At 36.8% G+C, this 20,975-nt stretch overlaps 1 long non-coding RNA gene across 1 annotated transcript; it reads left to right on the forward strand.

The window, feature by feature from the left end:
• The first annotated feature begins 14,949 nt into the window (after positions 1–14,949).
• Positions 14,950–16,223, forward strand: LOC139745146 (uncharacterized). Its single transcript, XR_011711871.1, has 3 exons — positions 14,950–15,035; positions 15,251–15,336; positions 15,774–16,223. It is a non-coding gene; the product is annotated as an uncharacterized lncRNA (long non-coding RNA).
• The last annotated feature ends 4,752 nt before the right edge of the window (positions 16,224–20,975 follow it).

Consider the following 20,975-nt stretch of genomic DNA (forward strand, 5'->3'; position numbering starts at 1 on the left):
CACTATTATCATTATTATTATTATTATCATTATCATTATCATTATTATCATCACCATCGTTATTATTGTTATCATCATTATCATCGTCTTCATTATGTTTGTGATTATCATGCGTGTTGTTATTGTTATTATCATGAAACTTATACTAAAAACTTATAATAAAGCATAAAATTCAGTGAATCCTAGATTATCTCGAAAGTCCAAGGATTTTGGGGTTTGTTGTTAGTACTCATTATACAATATTGCCGTTTAAAAAGTGTGACGTTAGTTTTATGAAGTAAGAATTGTTTCAGAAGTTATTATCTTTTTAATTTTACCTCCCTTTCTTTTAGCAAAATGATAATGTTATAAGAAATGTATGGCAAACTATCTAGTTTGGACTGCTCTGGCTTCTTCAAAGCTCTTGTTACTTAACTAGCTGTGAGCATTACACCCAGTGTAAACTGAACATGGGCAGAAAAAAAGAGGGTATAAGAAATAAAAGTTGAGCTCTGTGCACCACCTGTGATGTAAGGCGTTATAGTGACGGTGGTAACGTTCGTTTCCCCACCGGACCTCTCTTTAAATGCACAGACCCACGAAACATTTCTGGAATTCTCCTTGTCTATCTCTGCTGGAGATAATTCTGCAAATACGTTGATATCAACGATCAAAGGGGTGTAATCACCATCAGTGGTACAAGATAAATTGATACCTTGATTCATCATCACATCATGAATATCTAATTCGAATGCCATCGGGTCAGGATGCGTACTCGAATAAATCAGAGTATCAATCGGCAAGAGGAATTGCGAACTCGCCCATGTGACGTGTTCTTGAGGATATGATATTATGGGGCATGCCACTGATATTGTGGAGTTATTGACCTTGCAAATCCGCCCAGTCGTAATGAGCGGCGGGCACGGGAAATCCCCTAGAATAAGATCAGATACGGAGCGATCTTTGTTCATCATGGGCGCGGTACACACACCGCTTTGAATTGTCAACACATCTTCGATGGTCATGAGCCATCGTTGACTGCAGTCACAAATGAGCGGATTGTCGTCTGCGACAATCGAGAGATAAAGCAATGGCATATCCCTTGAACTCACTGGGACAATGCCTTTGGTTAGATACTGCAGGCTGTTCGTTGACAAGTCAAGGAATGAGAGGCGAGGAAAAACATTAAGACACGAATCATCTGCCCTAGTTGCAAATCGCCAAATGTCATTACCCTTCAGGATGAATGTCTCAAGTGGATGAACGCAGTCTGGCCTTGAACATTTTGACAGAAAGCTTATTCGATTGTAAGATAAGTCTATTGTAAGAACTCTTGGATAATGGTCAACGAAACTGTCGATATCAAAATCTCTCAACAGATTGCCTGTAACGTTCAAAGTCAAAAGACTCGGAGCAAAGATTCTAGGAATGTCATTCAATCCACTTTGTGAGTACTCTAAACTAGTGAGATTTGATCTGTGAAAAGGTGGCATTAGTTTTTGAAGTGAACGTTGTGAAATCACGGTAATTCCTCTTAACGAGAGTGAACGTCCAGTAGTTAGGCCTAATAGATTCAAGATGACCTTGTCGTCTACGATGGTTTCTTCAAGGGAGAAATAATGTGGTACAACAGAGGCGATGTACTTGGTGTCATTTACTCCATGAATTTGTCCCCCAATCAAGGAAAATGTCCTTTCTGCGTCGAGGCTGAAGATATTATTGTATGTGAGTGTAACGTTAGATGCGAACACGAAATGAGCAATGAAAATACTGTTCATGCGGTTCACCAAGCCAGCTGAGACAGACACTGTCTTCTTGCTACCGAGGCAAGCCGAGACTATTGGGAGACCTTCCAGCGCAAAGGTGTCCAAATGCTCGATGGGATTCTCACAAAGGTGCAAAAATTTTAGTCGGGGAAAATTTTCGGTCAGGTTTCCGGGAATGTCCGATAACCAATTACCGCGTAAATCCAATAATTTCAAGGAAGGTACAATAGCATCGAATGCCAAAAGACCAGTATTTCGCAGGCGGAGATGGGTAATTTGTGGTGCAGTGAAAAACGCAGAAGGGTGAATGTAATAAATTGGGTTATTGTCAAAATTTGCCCATTTGAGTCGTGGTAAGACTGGAAACTCCAGAAGAGCGGTGATCATGTTATCTGGAAGATCTAATACTTCAAGGTTATACAACAGCCTAAGATTGTCTTGAGTAAGGACTTTGATTTCATTTTTGTCAAGAACCAAATGTCGAAGATATGGAGTCAAGGGTAAGATGGACGAATCACGAATATTGTTTTGACTAAGCTTTAGTAATTCAAGGAGAGTGAAGTAAAATGCCTCTTCACTTATAAAAGACAAATTGTTCTCTTCCAAATCTAGTGTGCTTAGGTTTGGAGTATGAAATTGTCCAGTTAATGAAGTTATGGCATTTTTGCCTAAGGCAAGATACTCAAGACTGACAAGGTTTTGGAAAGTCGAAGCTTGCACTGACTGAATTTTGTTGTCTGTCAAATCGACAGTATTCAACATCATCAAACCGGCAAGCATTGGTACAGTCCGTAGTTTGTTCCCAAAAGCCATTAGAACAAATAAACTTGACAATTTCGAAATGTTACGAAGTTCTTCAACCTGTGAAGTGTGGATCTTCAACTTTTCTACGGAAAATTGGATACTAAAGGAAATTGATCGAAGGGGACTATGATCAATTTCTACTGAAATTAAGTTTGGAGTGTTCTCAAGGAAAGATATAAGTTGCAGTTCTCTGTTGCTTGCATCAATCGTCAAGTATTGAAGCTGCTCAAAGGAGTGCGATATATGGAAAAGACAGCTCTGTTGACGCGAAATTGAAAGGTAACGCAGATTCGGGGATCCCACTGGAGACGCAAGCTCTCTTAATCTGTTTCCTGTAAGATCGAGATAATGCAGGTTGACGTGGAAGGCGTCGGCTGCAATCCATGATATGTAATTATCTCGCAATTCCACTGCTCGAAGGGTCCGCAGAAGGAATGTCCCAGGAACAATATGCGATAATCGATTGTTATTCAAAACAATTCTGTCAAGTTGGTGCAAGTAATCGAAAGCCCATTCCTTTAGGTTTTCTATCAAATTGAACTTCAAATCCAGGGTGTGAAGGGTGGTGGGAAACTGATTTGGTGTGATAGTCTTGATCCTGTTATTATAAATGTAAAGGCTTTCTAGATAAGGGACGTCATTGCGAAGGTGTTTCCCTATCTCGCGAATTGCGTTATGTCCTAAATGGAGCCATCTTAGAGAGGTGTTGTTATGGAACATTGGGATTGCAGACAGTAGGTTTTTGGCGAGTGATACACTGGCGAGCTGCCGCATACGCAAGAATAAATCCAGAGGAACTTCCCGAAATGAGTTGTGGTCTAGCATCAGCCATTTCGTATCTTCCACCTCCTGGAAAAACTCAGAGTAGATACTCGAGGGCCACTCCGGGGTATCGATAGAGGCACCGGATGAGCTATGATGGAAACAGCTTGAACAAGGGGCATCAAAGACGTGTGTGCAGGTGACACTTTGAAGATGGGAGAGGCAGGAACATATCTCGCACACCATGGCCAGGGAGGTTGATGGAATGAGAGCAGCCATTATAAAAACCATCATGTTAAAACTGCGGCTATAACACGGACTGACTATCGGTTTTCGTCCTTGGCTAAACATTTTCGTTCCTGTTCGCTGCAAAGGTAAGGAAAAATGACGAAGAGAGTTAACTTTGATTTAAATTCAATAGCAATTCCATTAATATTGATATTTATAAATTGCAAAAACATCATTTAACATCTTATAATATCCAACTTGGATGAACACTACAATATTATATGTTTTTTTAATTCTTGTTTTTATTTTTCATTATTTTTACTTTCATTTCCGATTAATGCGCTTAGAAACATCCTTATGTGTGGGAGGTGATTGCGCGATGCCGCTATTCCACCTTACAGATTCTTGGGTTTTAGAAATATAAGATATATCATGGCTCTACTTAATTCAGGTTTTTTATTGTGCTAGATATGTCTTTTTTAGTGTTATATGAAAAAAAAAAACAGATATGAGAAGCACGTATGAATGACAACTGGCTAATTTTTGCAACTTTATCTTTATTCCTTTGAGGAGAAAAAAAACCCACACCAAAGGTATTCACTCATGCGTAAAATATGTATCTTTTTATTGACCTACCAGGTTGATAGCCAATTAGATTACCTTTCATATGGTATATGATGCATTATCTTTTAGCCAAATATTCTATGAGAAATCTAAACTTGAAGAGCGTTTCTTTTCTTCATCTTTTTTTTCTTCTTCTTTATTTATTTATTTTTTTTTTTTTGCTGAGTGTATTTAGGAATAAACTTCGCCGAATAGAGATCGTGTATATATATGAAGAAAAAAAATGAAGAAAAAAACAACAAGGAACAGAGATGCAACTTTGGACTAAAATTTATTGTAAAAAAAAAAAAGAAAGACTGTTACACACTAGGGTACTATGGCACATATTTGTCAAATGCAAGTGTAAGTCAGAAAGATAAAACCACGTTGTGCTGAAAAACTAACGGCTATTATGGAAGCAGTAACTGAGTTCGGGTGCAACTTTTTATCTATGTAAGGGATATGAATTATACCGGGTGAGGCCCTGATCATTGGAAGGAAGAAGAAATTATGAAGGAACAATTAAGCGTAAACTTTCTGTTAGAGGAAAAACGGTGTACTAGCTGGAGAAATTACTGTAACAGTGTGAATATCTCTACACTTGTGACACAGCAAAGTGGACTGAGTAACTCAGGCCATTTTGAGGTCAGGATACTTTCACAAATATAGGACTTCTTTAATCCACTTCCCTCAGGAGCTTGCCTGGTCGTGCATAGTGACAGCGGGGATTTCTTTATTCTAGGTTACAATCTTCTTGATGCATCGTTGTCCATATGTACCTTTAGAGGTGAATGAGGGTAAAATAATATTCTACGAAAATGTCTGTTAGATAACATGGTATAAAACACGGACCATGTTTCTTGAAGACAAGAAAACAAATCGAGTAAAATGCTATTTCATAAAGGCAATTGTTGATTTCATTTTGATAAAAGGGACAGGAGTGATGCCCAAGTCTCTTTCCCTATACTACATGTAACTGACGCACATAGAATAAAGTAGATATTGATTACCTTATTTTGAATGTGTCATATCGATTGAGACTGAAACACTCAAATTATCGTAAAATATGTTCTTAACTTCTAAAATATACTTAGGTATTTTTTTTTTTAAATGAAGATAAATAAAAAATGATGGGTACACTAGTCGGGTTAATAAGACTGGTGTTCAAGGCTTACAAAGAGTCTTCTTCTATGTACGTGAACGACGAGAGCCATTTAAACCGAATTGGTCCCCTCTCATTTCCACAACAATTTAAGACTTTGATCGCAAATGTGAATAAAGCTGCGACCAAAAGAGAAGGAAATGATATAGAAATATGAGGAAATTATCTTATCATAACTATATTCCATGCTGTCTTTCAGTGTGGTATCGTCGGAAAAGCTTTATCTTGCTTTATGTGATGATGGAATTTATTGTTTAAAGGGACGCTGAGCGCATTTTGGGACCAAACTCTTCAATTTATCTTTCAAACACATTTTCTATAAAAGATACACTATAATTGCATAAAGACTAAAAAAAAAAAAAAAAAGCCGGGAAGTACTCCATTAGAAGGTAAGACATGAACACCTGCAAAAAAAAAAAAAAAAAAAAAAGAAAAAGAAAATGTTTTACCCTAAAAGTATCACTCTAGGTCTCACTCTCTCATTGAGACTTACCTCTACCAAAAGTGATTTCTTGATATGTTTCAATTCCATTTTCTTTACAAAAGACGGTAGACTGAAAACGTCATATATGAGATTATCGATAGAAAAAAGGCCGAATAATCGTGCTGACACCTCTTTTAATTAAAGAAGTACATGTACAATAATACTCACCGGTATATGCATCCTGAAGCATTGGAACACTAGTATATTATATACTCTACGTCGCTGTGACGAATGTATAATTGCGATGAGAAAAAGAAAGAGAGTAGGAGAGGCACTATATCTGATACGACATATCTCAGAAGAAGTCGACGAAGGGGCTAATTTATATTCCAATGCGATCGAGTACTAAAGGCTCACACGGCGCCGGCGAAGAAATGAGGTACAGTGCGCATGCACATATTATGCGCTTTCACAAATACTACCCTGTTACCAAAGGTACACTGTTCTTGTTTTCAAACTCGTGCGTGTTTAAACACGCCGCGTATTACCATCTACTTGGACAGTTCATTTATTCAGATGCAGGTTTCTTCACTTTGTCTCCCTCTAAATAATCCCTCTGAATAATATCTTTCCTTCATTATATGCCTTGTCCGCCTTGGATTACTTAACATAACAATGTCGGAATTTCGGAGCTTGGGTATTTGTTCCATGTTCACCGTGTCACTGCCGGCAACCAGGGACAGCCTGGTGGTAGTGTCGCTGCCCGGAAAGCAGTAGATGACAGGTTCGAGTCCCGCTGGTTCCTTTTTTCCGACATGTTTGTTAATTTACAGATCAGCAGTTGCGATCTTAACAAATTTAATTTGTAGAGGGAGACAAAGTGAAGGCTGTGTAAAGCATCTCTTCAATTCCCTCTTTCGTTTCTTTGATCAGCATGTAGGCATTCTCTTTCTTCCTTCCTTTCATTTTCCACCTTTCTGTCTAGTCGTGTCATGTTATTGTGTGTCTCCTGTTTTGTTCCGTCTTGTTTAAATTATACTTGTGTTAAGCATATACAAATAAGTATTTCGTTAGAGTTTCTTGAGTGGTTCACAATCTACAAGCTTGCTTTTTAGTGGACCTCTCAGTTCTCCTTTTTTTTTCCAACTGAAACATAGACTTGTATTATTTTGCGTATACATGCATATATATGTGACTTTATTATTGTATCATTTGATATCATTTCCAAGTTGTGTGTATACGATTGTGATAATAACCTAATTCATACTGTGTTGTGTTCTGTTGGATAAAGGAGAATGAAATAAAATGAAAGGAAATAAAATGAAATGAAATGAAATGAATGAAGAAACTTGCATCTGAACCTTCACCCCACTGAATAATATCTTTTTTTTTTCAGTTGATTTATTGTAAAATATTTTTGTGACGGCTCATTCTTTGCGTCGCTTCTATTACAGTGTTGGTGGAGTGACGTAGGTGTATTTGTTTCCTTTTATTGCTCTTTTACAAGATGTATAGGAGACCGCCTATGTTATGATCATTCCATTTATAATGAGGGAGCCCTTAGACAAAAACGTGAGACCCAGTCGAAAGCAAATTATTTGAGGTTAGGGACGGGGGTGAAAGGTTTTAGGCTTGTTCACTGTGAATAGCCCTGTGATTGGTCATTTTGACGTAACATGTACACGTCAAATGAATATGAAACCCCTCGATATTTCGAAATTGTCATATACTTCTTAACATAACAATGTAGGAATTATCGGAACTTGGGTTTTTATTCCAAGTTCATAGTGTCACTGCCGGCAACCAGGGATAGCCTGGTGGTAGTGTCGTATGTATTTTGCCCCCATTTCATTTGATATACCCCGCATTTATGTTTGTCTTGTGTATGTGTTTCTTCTGTCTTATTCCAACCTGTATTGAGTACTCGTAGAATTCTTTGAGTTGTTAATAATATACAAGTATGATTTTTAGTGAACTTGTCGATTTTTTTTAGACATAATATTACAACTATACTTCATAGTGTAGTTATCATCGTTTGACATCTACTGTCTTCATTGCCACAATTATAGCATCTTTTTCAAGATGACAAAAGTGTTTGGTAAACATGCCAGCACCATGTCACTATGTATGTATGTGTATAGGAATGATCTCAAAAATTACAATCGAATTTTCGCATTGATAACTTGAAATTTGATTTAATCGTCTCAATGCTATTTCAAGGTCTAAGAATTTAACATCTATTCTACATCTTGCAGGAAACCCAATTCCATTTGGTTAAGTGGTCACAGAGAAAAGTGGATTATGGGTATGATTCTTCCAAGTTTAGTACTTGGATGCTCTTGGAACTGCTTACAATGGACAGAACCGGGGGGGGGGGGAGGGATTCCTGACATGCCAGCCTACAAAATCCTAATTTCTCTTTGGCCAATGAAGCAAATCGGATGGGGATTTTTGTAATATGTGGATGATATAATTCATAAGACTTAGTTTTATACCGTGAAGTAATTTTGAATTGATTGAAGATTTTTTAAGGTATCATGGCGGAAGGTCCTGTCGTATTTTTTTTTTTTTTTTTTTAGGGGGAGGGGGGACATATTGTTCTGATACACACACACACACACACACACACACACACACACACACACACAGCTGTATATATATATATATATATATATATCATATGTGTGTTTGTGTGCATATACATACATATGTTTTTGTGTGCGTGTATGTGTGTATTTAGAGGCAGATTTGAATGACGAATGCATGGATAAAATGCAATTACGTTTTTTCTTATAAAATGCGTAGTCCTACTTTAATCACTATAACCTATATGCATATGAGTTGCAACCATGAAAGACTTTTGATGACGGTTATCTTCAATCAGTCGTTGACAACATAAGCCGGCTTGTGGCTTCAAGGTGATTTCATACATGTTTTCTCTCTTTCTTATTGAGAGAAAAAAAATATGTGTTTTTACGGCTATAAACTCGGCTGATTTAATCCATGGATTTCCGTCCGTTGGCGAGAGGTAACCATTATGTATTCCGAAATATTCCTGGCTTCTTTGAGACCCTGGTGATTCTATTTCTTGTCATTCTTCTTTTCTTTTTTCAAGATTGATCAATTTCTTTTACAATCATGAAATGCCTAGTGATGTGGGAGTGACTTTTTTATGTTTATAAAAGTGCAATGTGTCAGGTGAAATAAAGGTATATTACGATCAAAATATTAGCAGATCCAAGTGAAATCAGGAATACTATTCTTGTAGCATAAAATTGAAAGATCTTACAAAAAAAAATAGGTGAAATTCAGTTGGATAAGCCTAAACATCTTGAGATTGAAAATAATTCAATAATAAATGACACGGATTGAAGACAATGATACAATGATTGTACGTGATATGACAATCGCATGATGCTGATATCATATGATTTACATAATGCATAATGAATATGTTAATTCCTACCGTTTTTATGGACCGAACCAATACACTAACTTTGTCAATGTGTTTGCTTTTCAATGTCGAATCCAGATGGCGCAGTAAATCTATATAATTGGGGCCAAAACCCATCCCTCACTCTGTTCATATTACAATAGTACATATCACGTAAGACCCTATTGCAATTTAGATGTAAAGACATGTTATTAAGCGTGGGTATTAGTAAATGAGAGTAAAAGAAAAAGGTATACCAAAAGAGGGTCATTACCACACATTCTTATCATTACTGTGATTATTTTCTATCAAATATATTCAAACTTCAAAGTGCAAAGAAATTGATTGTAAGGTAAAAAATATGCATTAATTTGTACAGATTGCATTTTTAAGTGTCACAAAGGGTGTGGTAATCACTCAGTAGGCCCCATTCAAGACGACATTTAATTTACAGTGAGATCCGATACATAATACAATCACAAAAAACAACAGCAACAAACATCGCAGATATGTTAATATTGCACAAATATTGTAGAGACAAAGAAAAAGCTGAGCAAATAGAAAGAATAATACATCAAAGCATTATTCAGGTTTTAACTTTGAAAAGTGCTCCACCACAGACATGCCAGGATGAGATGTTTAAAAAATGTATTGTCTTAGTAAATTACGATTAAGTAATGACAACTGCGAATTAAACTACTTCCTACTTCTCGACATAACTTTCATTATGGTATTCAGTATGCTCTCCACTAATTGTCTAATGGTGTTTTCTTTTTTAAAACGAACCACTAGATCCCTTTACAGACTCTCCCCGCTGGTAAGTACCGTTTACAGGGGTTACATGAATAATCATTACATCAGGGATGCTTATCTCGGTGAATTCAAAGACAAATATGCAAGATTGTACAAATGACCCTTTTCTGCTCATGCGCAATGTGGAACTGTAAACTTGCTTATACGTCAGCTAAAGAATGTCGAACTTCATAATACCACATGTGTATCATTTGCAGATTTCGATTTACCAGCTGATAATCTTTAAATCTAAAGGCAGGGTTCCAAAAAAAATATATATCAAAAGTCAAAAAGTAAGGCAATATTCGAAAAGTCGGCTTTCAACCATTGTCAGTTTATGACCTTTGACCTAATCAAATAGAGTGAGCACATACCATACTTTGTTCTGGTACTGTTAATGATTCATCCTTCTTTTTTTAGCAGTTTAAAACAAATAACATTATCAATAATTCAAAAGGCGACTCTGAAGTACCAAGTTCTTCCAAAAATAATTCTTAATTCCAACTGCATAGTGATCATATTAGATTTGACACACTTAGTTTTATTGTGCCTGTCTGTGAGAAGAAAATAAACGGAAAGATGTTAACTCCGCAAATGCCATGGGTCGTCAGCAGCACACCGGGGATCACCAGTGTTTCGGCCATTTAAGTGCTGTACACCTCCCCCTGGCTGGCCGGTGCTGCGTTGGGATCCCCTTGACAGCACCCCCATGGCATTTCAAAGAGAAAAACAAAAAACAAAACAAAACAAAACAAAACATCACAAAACAAGACAGAAAAGAAAAAGCTTGGCATCAATCACCTCTCCTCACTCCCGAAACACTCTCTCTACACCCCCCTATTCCCACCACCCCCCCAAGCCTTCCCTACTATCCATGCAGATCCTGTCTCCGCTGCCCCACAAATTCTCCTGATCCACCTTTCCCCGTCCCTACCACCTATTCCCATCCCTCTGACCCACCTCCTTACCGATCGACCAGCATATCCCCTGCACCCCACCTCCACAGTATGCACCTCCGCTCTCCACCCCCTTTTCTCACACTCCTCCCTCAACTCAGCATACCTATCCAGCTTCCTTTCCCTTGCCTCATCCATCCTTGTCTCCCATGGCACAGTCAGCTCCACCATTGCTAACCTGTGCACAGACCTAGCCACCAGCACCATGTCCGGCCGAAGGGTAGTCTGGGCTCCGTCCCCTTTTCCTTGGTGCGATAAACCAAGAGAGGGCGCAAATTTTCTTATTGCGATAATCGAGAGACTGCCCTCGGGTATCGCAGTTCTCGGCGTATCGCAATCCTCGGGTGTCACGCCCTCATACGTCTTGTCGCGTACACTGAATCACCCCTACGAGTAAAAAGAGTCCAGAAGCTAGACTAGCCGAAGGGCAGTTACTACCACCTCCTCTGGCACTGTACGGTTTCCCTCATCCACCCGCACCTCCCAATCATCCCCCGCTGCTAAGATTCCCCCACCATCATCCCTCTGACCCTTCCTTCTCACACTGCATCTCACACCCTCCTTCACAAACCGGATTCCCCTCACCCTAGGAGGCCCATTCTTCTTCCTTGCCTCCACTTTTTGTCAACACTTTTGCCTCCACTTTTAAATCCTTTCGGAAAGGCGATATACATAGATGATAATGGTGATAAAACTAGTAATTCTTATTGTAAACGGCTCATAATGATATAACATGATTATTCTCTACGCACTTAACCTACCTTTCTCCTTCTACATTGGAAACAGATAGGTTTTCAGAAATGTTTAAGATTTCTTCTGTCTCAGCAGTAGGTCTGTCTGGCATCATGGTTTAGGTACTACAACAGCAAAAGAACGATTTCCATATGAACGGTTGGATGGAAATGGTATAGTATCAAATCAAATGCTTCAGAAGAGCAAATGATTATTATAGATGTGTGTAGAGTAATAGCACAGTAGATTAATAGGAAAGAGAGTGATTGATTACAACAATATGAAACAAAAGAATAGTCTCGTACATTATTCCTTTGGCTACATGTAACAAATATGGCCTGTCAATATACTGCTTATGTGAAGTGTTTGATTTGATTTGATTTGATTTATTGGTTCCTGCATTATATCATTACTCATGCAGATACATACACATTATATACATTGTTGGTGCCATACACATATATAAATAAACATTAATTGTTGACAAAATAAGTTTCTTCATTGCCTTTACAATGTACAACAAACCATATTAGCGATGCAATGAATAACACAGAAGGGCTACAGCCTAAGCATTGCTTGATTTGCATGCAGCCCTAGTACATAATACATAACATATAGGAAAATAGGAGGGAGGGATGACTGGCATAGAGATAGGATAGAAGAAAGGAGAGAGGAGAGGTCTGTCTGCTTTCGCTAATGCACAAAGTTAAATCACCTAGATCACTGAATAGTAAAGCATGGCAACGTATTTTCTCATCAAGGTACATGTGAACAGTTACAGGTCATGGTCGGTTAGGCAACATTACGCAATAAATTTAAGTTATGTAATCTATGTTTTCTATGTTATCTATGTTATTTGGAAGAAGTGTGATGAATATTGTTGATAATATCCTTTTTAGAAGTAATGATGTATCTGTCTTTTTAAAGTAATGCTTTCTTTATGTTCCTATGTCTATCCTCAAAAAGAGTTAGAGAAGCAAGTAAATGTCAAGGGAGGAAAAAATACAACGTGTAAAGAAAAATAACAGCAGGAGGCAAACTTGTTAAAGTTTTTGATTATGAGAAATGGAATAAATCCAAAACGATATTTCATCTGACATTGTGATACTACGACAACGAATGCGGCTGAAGTATGATAAGATTCATTAAAAAGTAATAAAAATATTAGGAAATGTAACGTAGCAATTAATGACGGTTTTTTTTAAAGTTGCAATATTACGAGCAAAAGAATGTAAGTTATGATAACTGCAATTTTCCATGTGATTTTGATGCATTAGACATCTTATGTGATGTGTATGTATATATATGTTATATATACATGAAGAGTTTGTTCGCAAAAACCGATAAGACCATATTTGCCAAATAGAGATATTTGCGATTAAAGGTCAAGAAAAATAAAGAGAATTATAAGAAATCTTTAGCTTCTTTTGGTCATAACTTCAGAAATGTACCTTTATATGTAGTGACCAATATATCATTAAAGAGATATTATTTTGTTCTTTATGGCAAAGACCGTACTCCAAAATCTTCGAAAATGGACTTATCGGTTTTTGCAAACAAAGTCCATATATATATATATATATATATATATATATATATATATATTTCATTTCATTTATTTCCACATTAAAAACAACGATCATTACATTTCAAGTCATAGTATAAACATATTCACTGTGGGGGACCAATCAAAGCCTTTCAGGCTTGTTGGGAATAGGCCCCAAAGTAAATACAAGACTTTCTCAACTTACAATATATAGATACAAAATATATAGAACACAAATGGTGCACAATCAAAGCAGGATGAAGAAGGAAAAAAAGAAAAGAGTAAAATACTGGCAGAATATACAAAACCATGTTGCTATTACATACGGAAAGTGCGTCTAAAATTGTTTCTGAACTGCTGTAATGATTTGTAGGTTTTCAGCAATATATATATATATATATATATATATACATTACACACAGCAATATGTATATATATATTTATATACATATTCTTATAATAATTATATAACTATTTATGAACACATGTACGGAAATACGTGTCTATACATCGGGCACATATTTGTGCATATGTGTTCCTATATATTATAGGCTATGGGCTCACAGACTGATGCATGCATTGTTATTCGACTTTGGAATACAATATCACTCTGAAACGTTAGTTTTTAGACGGATGAAGATTTTTTTTTTTTTTGTTCTTATGAGTCAAATTGCTTGTAGACAAGTATCTAGTATTGTCCCCGGCAAAATGTGCGTGCAAGGAAAGCATGAGCCAACCACATTGTTTTCTTTGTAAACAAGAAGTGAAACCTTACTGACGCATTTTGAAAGAGAAACCAACTCGCGTTGTATATCATGAGGTGATATGAGCTCTCGTTGTCACGAACACCAGTTTGATATTGCTTTTTCATCAGTTCTCATGACAATGTATAAGAGTTCCACATTTTTCGTATACTCTTCTCAGTTTGCTTTCCTTATGAAACCGTACTCTCTGTTACCAAAAAGAGAGAAATGTCGATGTTCACGTTTCCAAATGAAATAAGATTTGATTTCAGTTTAATGGAACTTAATGAATATTAGAATGTCCCTATAATTTCATGGAAAAAAAAATCTTTAAGATGAGATATTCGAGCAAAATGGACATCTTTTCTTCTTTTGTACAAGCCAAAAAAAAAATGACTGAAAATATGAGTTAGCAAGTTCAAGTCATTAAACTCGACTTGATAGAAATTGTGGGTTCCAAAACGGGTAGTCCCACAATGCAAAATCCATGTACGGAATATCGTCTGACTCCTCAACAAAAATCATTCCATATGCAAACTCGATGTGACAACAAAAGGTTAATACACAAAGCATCTCCTTAAAACTTGGGGATTGAAATGAAAATGGAATAACGACAGAAATATTAAGAACTTAATATATTTTGCTAGATGAAATTATTGAGAACCCTTAAAGCGCTTAATTTGGAAATAACGGAAGTTTGAATCTTGTGTGGACCCCTCCTAAAACCAGTCTTTGACTGACGAGAGTGCCCCACCTCATGAGAGTGAAATAATACGTTGAATTGAATTGAATCGAAGTCGAGCGTCCTTTCTTCTCAAATAATATTCAGTTCACCTTCTGAATATCTCGAGGTTGGTTGGGCATGAATAATTCATGGCGATTGCTGTTGAGTTTGACGCGGATTAATACAGCGAGCGATGGACAAAGCCACTATCAAGCAAATGGGCTTAGCACACTCGTATATCATTACGCCCTTGCAGAGCTTTATTCAAAGCTTGTTGATCTTGCCGATGGATGCGCGGTACTCGCCTGACTCTGGCATTAATATTAGGACATAGGACTTGTTCTTTTCGCATTCATCTCGACACAAATAATTTGTTTCACGGTGATTCCAGGATTTCTATTTTTCATTTTCACGCCGAAAATATTCCTATTTTCTTTCATGTTGTCAAAGCCACAACTTGCTTCATGTAAACAACGCCATGACGATGTAATGTGAATGAATCTTTCCTACGCCTGAACTGTATCAGTTTGACCTCAGTTTTTTTTTTGTCTTGAATTCTAAAATCTCTTTATTCTTCATCAATCATCACCTTTCAGGTGTTAACAGATGCTGGTCGGGATGACGGGTAACAGACGAATATTATTCCTTCTTGGAATATTCTCATTTATCATTTCTCATACAGGTAAGCAGTTTACATTTCATATGTTTTGGATAACCGGCACATACAATGCAGCATTTTTATATATTTTTGAATACATTTTAAAGAAACACTCTGCACCCACGATCTAATTCTTTTCTTTTTATAGGATTTGCATTTGACTGGTGCTTTGTTAACATGGCATCCGCGCGTTGATGATCCACAACTTTGATAAAGGTAACTGTAAAGTGTAATAAAATACAACCAGATGTAGAGAGCTTGGGTCAAAACTGCATAAAAGTCCACCTGAACAAATGGCAAACTATTTGAATAAGAACAAATTTATAAAATTTGCAAATCGCAGCCTTTGGTACATCACTGCTCCTAATTCATTACATCTTACTGCTTTAATCTTGCTTATCTAAGTTCAAATATCGTTCTGATTCATTAAAGATTTTGTTTTCGAAATTGCTCATGTATAGGCGGCACGAGTGTGACATTAGAGGTGCCAAGCCCTCTAACACCAGACCAGGAAGTTACAGCTGTGTGCACAGGCGAGGAGGTGTTTGGAGCTGAAGACGCAGTCTGGTATCTAAATGGTGATATGATAACTAATGGCGTGTCGACAAACAGCAGTGTGAATAGGCTGATCCAATATGAACTAGGAAGTTTTGAGACAAAATGGAATGAACCCTCCAATAAGTCAAACGTTTGGCAACACTGCAGTTTTGATGTAAACATTCATCCAATCCAAACTGAATTTGATTACCTCTCACAATGTTCGCTCTATTTCGGATTAAATGTCGCTATTTTGGTAGCATTTTCTGCCCACTTCAATGTCACAGTATTCTTGGAAAGTTACCAACACAAACGATCTCCGGCTTCCGGGTTCTGACGTCACATGACGAGGGAATCCCCCCGCAAGGTCTTCAATGGAGCACCGTTTTTATATCGAAATAAACTCTAAGGAAAATTTGTATTCATTGACTAAGGAGACACGCCCCCTCCCCCACATTCTTGTTGATCAAAATGTATTGATCCTTATTTTTGTTCTTCTGCTTTGTTTTCACAAAAACAAATGTAGACATTGTAGAAATTATGTGTTTGTACATATACGTGTATCTTCGTTTATGTTTGTTTGTGTATGTGATAGAGTGTGCGCGTGTATAATGTGTGTATTTGTAAGAGAGAGAGAGAGAGAGAATAGGAGCAAAGATATAAGGGTGTAATATGTCATACAATTCGAGGACTTTTCAAATTTCATGCTGTTAAACCTTGTCCAATAACTTTTACTGTCAAACCTTTTCTTTAACACTTGTATTAGATATAGATATCAAAATACGAACAAAATCAAACAAATAATGTTGCATTACACAGATTGCTGAATTAAAAAAAACAACAACAACATAATGTAAGAACAAGTGCAATGAAAATCACGTGTATAATAAGAATGATTACAGTTGAAGATATTGATACTTAATATGGGAGTTTCTATCAATAGGGGCATTTATACAGACAAAAAGAGATGAATTACGATATAACAGAACATAATAATACACATTATGATATGCATATACCGTGCATTATGCGTAATTTTCCGTTGTCATAAGGATGGCATGAATGTTTTGAGTGATGGGTCTATTGAAATCCAAAGGATTACATTCGTAAAAAAAGAAATAAAAAAGAAGGAGAAAGAAGCCAAGTTTGATGGATTTATTCTATGTATTTGCTTATCATGTAAAAGGGAATACACGCAGCTAATTTTGATTATATACGCAGTGGAATCAGTCGGTGGTATCAGTGATTTATGGAAGAAAACTAATTTGCAATGACGAACATGAGAGCGCAAAACCTACTCCAAACGGGCAAAGCAAACGGGTTGAATAAGAAAAAGAAATGATCATCTCCAAACGGATATGAGTCATACAGTTCCAAGGTCTCAACCTCTTCCGAATGATAACATTGTAACCTGGCATAGGACGGAAGCCAACTATTGCTAACATATCATACATCCCTCATTCATTTCATTCTTGCGTCTTTGTGCTAACCATTTTAAGAGAGGAATGACTTGGAAAACAAGCAGGAGATATTAATGAATAGATATTCATACAAACTGGTGGACAGAAGGACTTCTACAAACTAGGAATGTAGACCGACTCACTTCATTACCATCCTAGCGGTGAACCACTGCTTGGGCAGATCACGGCTGCCTTCTCAACGTACGCCCTACCATATCTCTCCTAGCATGACCGGTATAATTTATAAAATGAAAAACAAGCTAAAAAATTGGTTCGATGCAAAACATCAGTGTACACAAATAATGAAAATGTCCAAAAACATCTAGTTTTCTGCCAACTTGCTAACCTTAAGCCTAATGCAACCCCCAAAATAGCTCTGAATATTTTTCCTGTGAATATGCATCATGTATACGTTAACATATTACAGCCAGTAAAGAGCAATGTCGAACGCATTAATACTTTAGATCAGTCCAAAAGGAAGACTTCAAGGAATGTTTTTTTTCTCTATTTTCTTTATCATTTTTTTTCCTCTTGTAGAATACCTTTTTGTTATAATTCTCTTGATGTAGATATGTTTCAAATTCATCGTTAGTAGAAATATCTATGATAAAGATTGGTCATACCTCAAGCAATTAAATTTTGGTCAAATATACGATTATAATTATTGTTTCCATAATGTTTTCCACAAATGTCACCCTAAACTCAAAATATTTTACAAGTTACGCGATTGAATGCGTTCCTTCTCTCTATGTTCCATTTACAGTTATCTAGACGTGATGTACTCCAGGGACGGAAATGAAGCAAACTTGGCCGGATGAAGAAAATTCGTCTTCAAAGCAAAGAAAGAAGGATTATTTAACGTAGTATAACTCCAGAATGGAGAGAATGATTTGTCTTTGGGAAGTTCATTTATTGAACATGATTTAACGATAACGAAAATGTTACGCGGCATTTTTTGATGGTGCATCTCGCGTTTTTTAAAGAGATAAGGAAAAGGCAGAAATGCTATTCCCATCAGCGATCTCTCTATTACGGATAGAGCGAACGGAAAGAAATATCAAATAAGCCCATGCTGTTTTAATTTAAGTACATTGTGTTGGATGTCCCTCAAATGAAGTCAAAAATATGATTCGACTTCACTCCCGCGAATACAATGGCATCGAAGTAGAATTTTTCAATGCAAATTGGCCCACCTGATTTAGCCACTGCCAAAAGCATTATTACGTTATTTTCCATGCACGAGCAGCAGTATTTCGTTTTATTACTTACTAAAATTGATTAGGAAATATATGCGCTAAAATTCTGAAGCGATGACAAAGGTGTACATTCATACAAATTTCCTTGCCTTGTAGAAAAATGTTTTCCGCTCTTATATTCCACATTAATTGAAGGAAACTCTTATAAATTCCTACAGGTATTTTCCACTGTATGCGACGAAAGCATTCGCCATTTTCACGATACCGTAAACTAGTTTCTAATTCCCTGAAGTAACAGAGTTATAACAAGTTACATCCATAGTGGTTGTACGAGACAGGACATTTTATTATGCTGCTGTCGTGATGTACAACATTGTTTAGCGTCAAAATAGAAGACTTTTAGGTTCAGACATCACGGACACCGTATACACATTGTCTCACTTCTCACGAGAGAAGAAAATGTAACGCTCTGAACGGACTGTCTACGGTATACTACAATTTCCGCGGCACCCACTGCTCGAGGCCGTGCGATGGCAAGACTGGTGAGTAACATGATCTACTGTACTTGGAATCTTTCCAAATTTCACTCTCGAAAGCATTGTAACGTTGGACTTGCAGACTTCCATAATTTGACGGCATAAAACTCTCCTTACCTTTTCTGTCTGGCTGTATGTCTGTCTGTCTATTTTTTTTTGTCTCTCTCTCTCTTCGTTCGCCTGTCTTAACTAATATGCCGCAGTATGTATGTCACATTGTTAGTGTATACAATGTTGGTTACTTTACTATAAGATCTGACGGCATTTCCTGCTCTCTCGAACATAGCCTTTGCGACTTAGCGGGTGCTAGGTGAAAGTGCATTATCTTTTTATCATTGCTTTGATTTGAAACTTTCATAAATCCCCTGATTCCATCATGATAGATGGATGTAGAAAGAGGGAGAAAGAGAGGAAAGAAAAAAAAATAGTGTGAGTCGGTTAGAAAAGAGACACATTCGTTCCAGTTTAGATGCTATTAATACAAATTCATTTTCCAGCACAGCAGAATGAATTGGATGGAGTTGGAACTCAGAACCACTTTCTATAATCTATCTATTTAGATACGTATTATAGTTGTGCTTTCGCAACTCCTTTGTCTAACGAATATGACTGCTTGTAGTCTAAACATAACGGCCTGTTTATTTTCCATGAAGATATAAAATGTAATTCAAAATGCAATTTTTCTTCCGTTGTATCTATACCTCATATCAAGGACCAACTTTAATGACTTTGGCTCTTGTATTCATCAGTATATTCTGTACGGCATGAGCGTTCCCGATGTTTGTTTATTTATTGTATCGTAATTATTGTTTTTTGGTTTGTTTGATTTTTGAGATTTTTTAATTAAGTGCTAAATCCGAAGAAAATTTGCCAAAAGTTCGAATAGATATAGGGTCTTTTTAGTAAATCATTTTCAGAAATGTTTTTAATTAGGGAGAGTTTTCAAATCTTTGCCGAGCTATCCTGAATTAGGGTCCAGAATAGGATTAATTTCAATCCCCGACAAATTCCGAAATAGGGTAGTGCGACTTTCTGGTCTCTTCCCTATTTCTCCTGACTGTGCATACTGTGCATGTTTAGCTGCAGAGCATGTCGAGCTCGGCGTCTTTTTGCAGGACATTGGTTATGCTCGCCACATGCGCCGTATGTACCTTACGCTACTTAGTTTCATAACTTATGAATCATTAAAAAAAAAAAACTGTTCGAGTTTCTCCATAATGACAACTTTGGTCTGCTCAATTTCATTATACAACATGGGTGTTAAAGGGAATGTACAGTACTGGTTGAGGTGTGGATTCATGGTTTGAACATTCCTAAGTGAGATAATGAGAAACATCTTATGAAATATGAAAGAACATGTAATTCACACAGGATTCAACGTTTGTTTGATGAAGATTGGTTTTAAAACGACTGAGATATCCAAACAAGTTATGATTGTAAAAGGCTACAGAGGAAGCCTTTTATTCGGATCTCTTTGTTTTACTTAGTTTTTGGATATTCCAGCCATTCAAAAATCGATCTTAATTAAATAAACTTTTGATAGCCCTTAGAATTACATGGTCTTTGACATCTCATAGAGTGGTTTCTGAAAATCTCTAAATCCTCACCTCAACCAGAACTGTTCACCCTTCCATTTCATATACATGAATTGTCCGCAGCAAAGTCTATCTTAAATAATCTTACCAACAAAGGTAACATAAAAATATGTTGACGAGGTATAGGCACTGAAGTTCAATAAAAGACTCGACCGAAGTCTACATCTCGAGGTGCTTAGCTTTTTTGTTGTATGTAATGAAACCCCAGTGTCCTGCAGTTCTCATATTTGTATTCCAATGGGTACTTACCTTTTTATTAGTGACACTGTGTATAAAAGGGGCGTTAACGGGCATGTATCTAAGTAAATACATACAGCAAACAGAACTTATTATAACTTT

The sequence above is a fragment of the Diadema antillarum genome, unplaced genomic scaffold (genome assembly GCF_040938485.1).
Source record: "Diadema antillarum isolate AM-2024a unplaced genomic scaffold, OU_Dant_1.0 seq00001236_RagTag, whole genome shotgun sequence".
In the NCBI taxonomy this organism is placed as follows: domain Eukaryota; kingdom Metazoa; phylum Echinodermata; class Echinoidea; order Diadematoida; family Diadematidae; genus Diadema; species Diadema antillarum.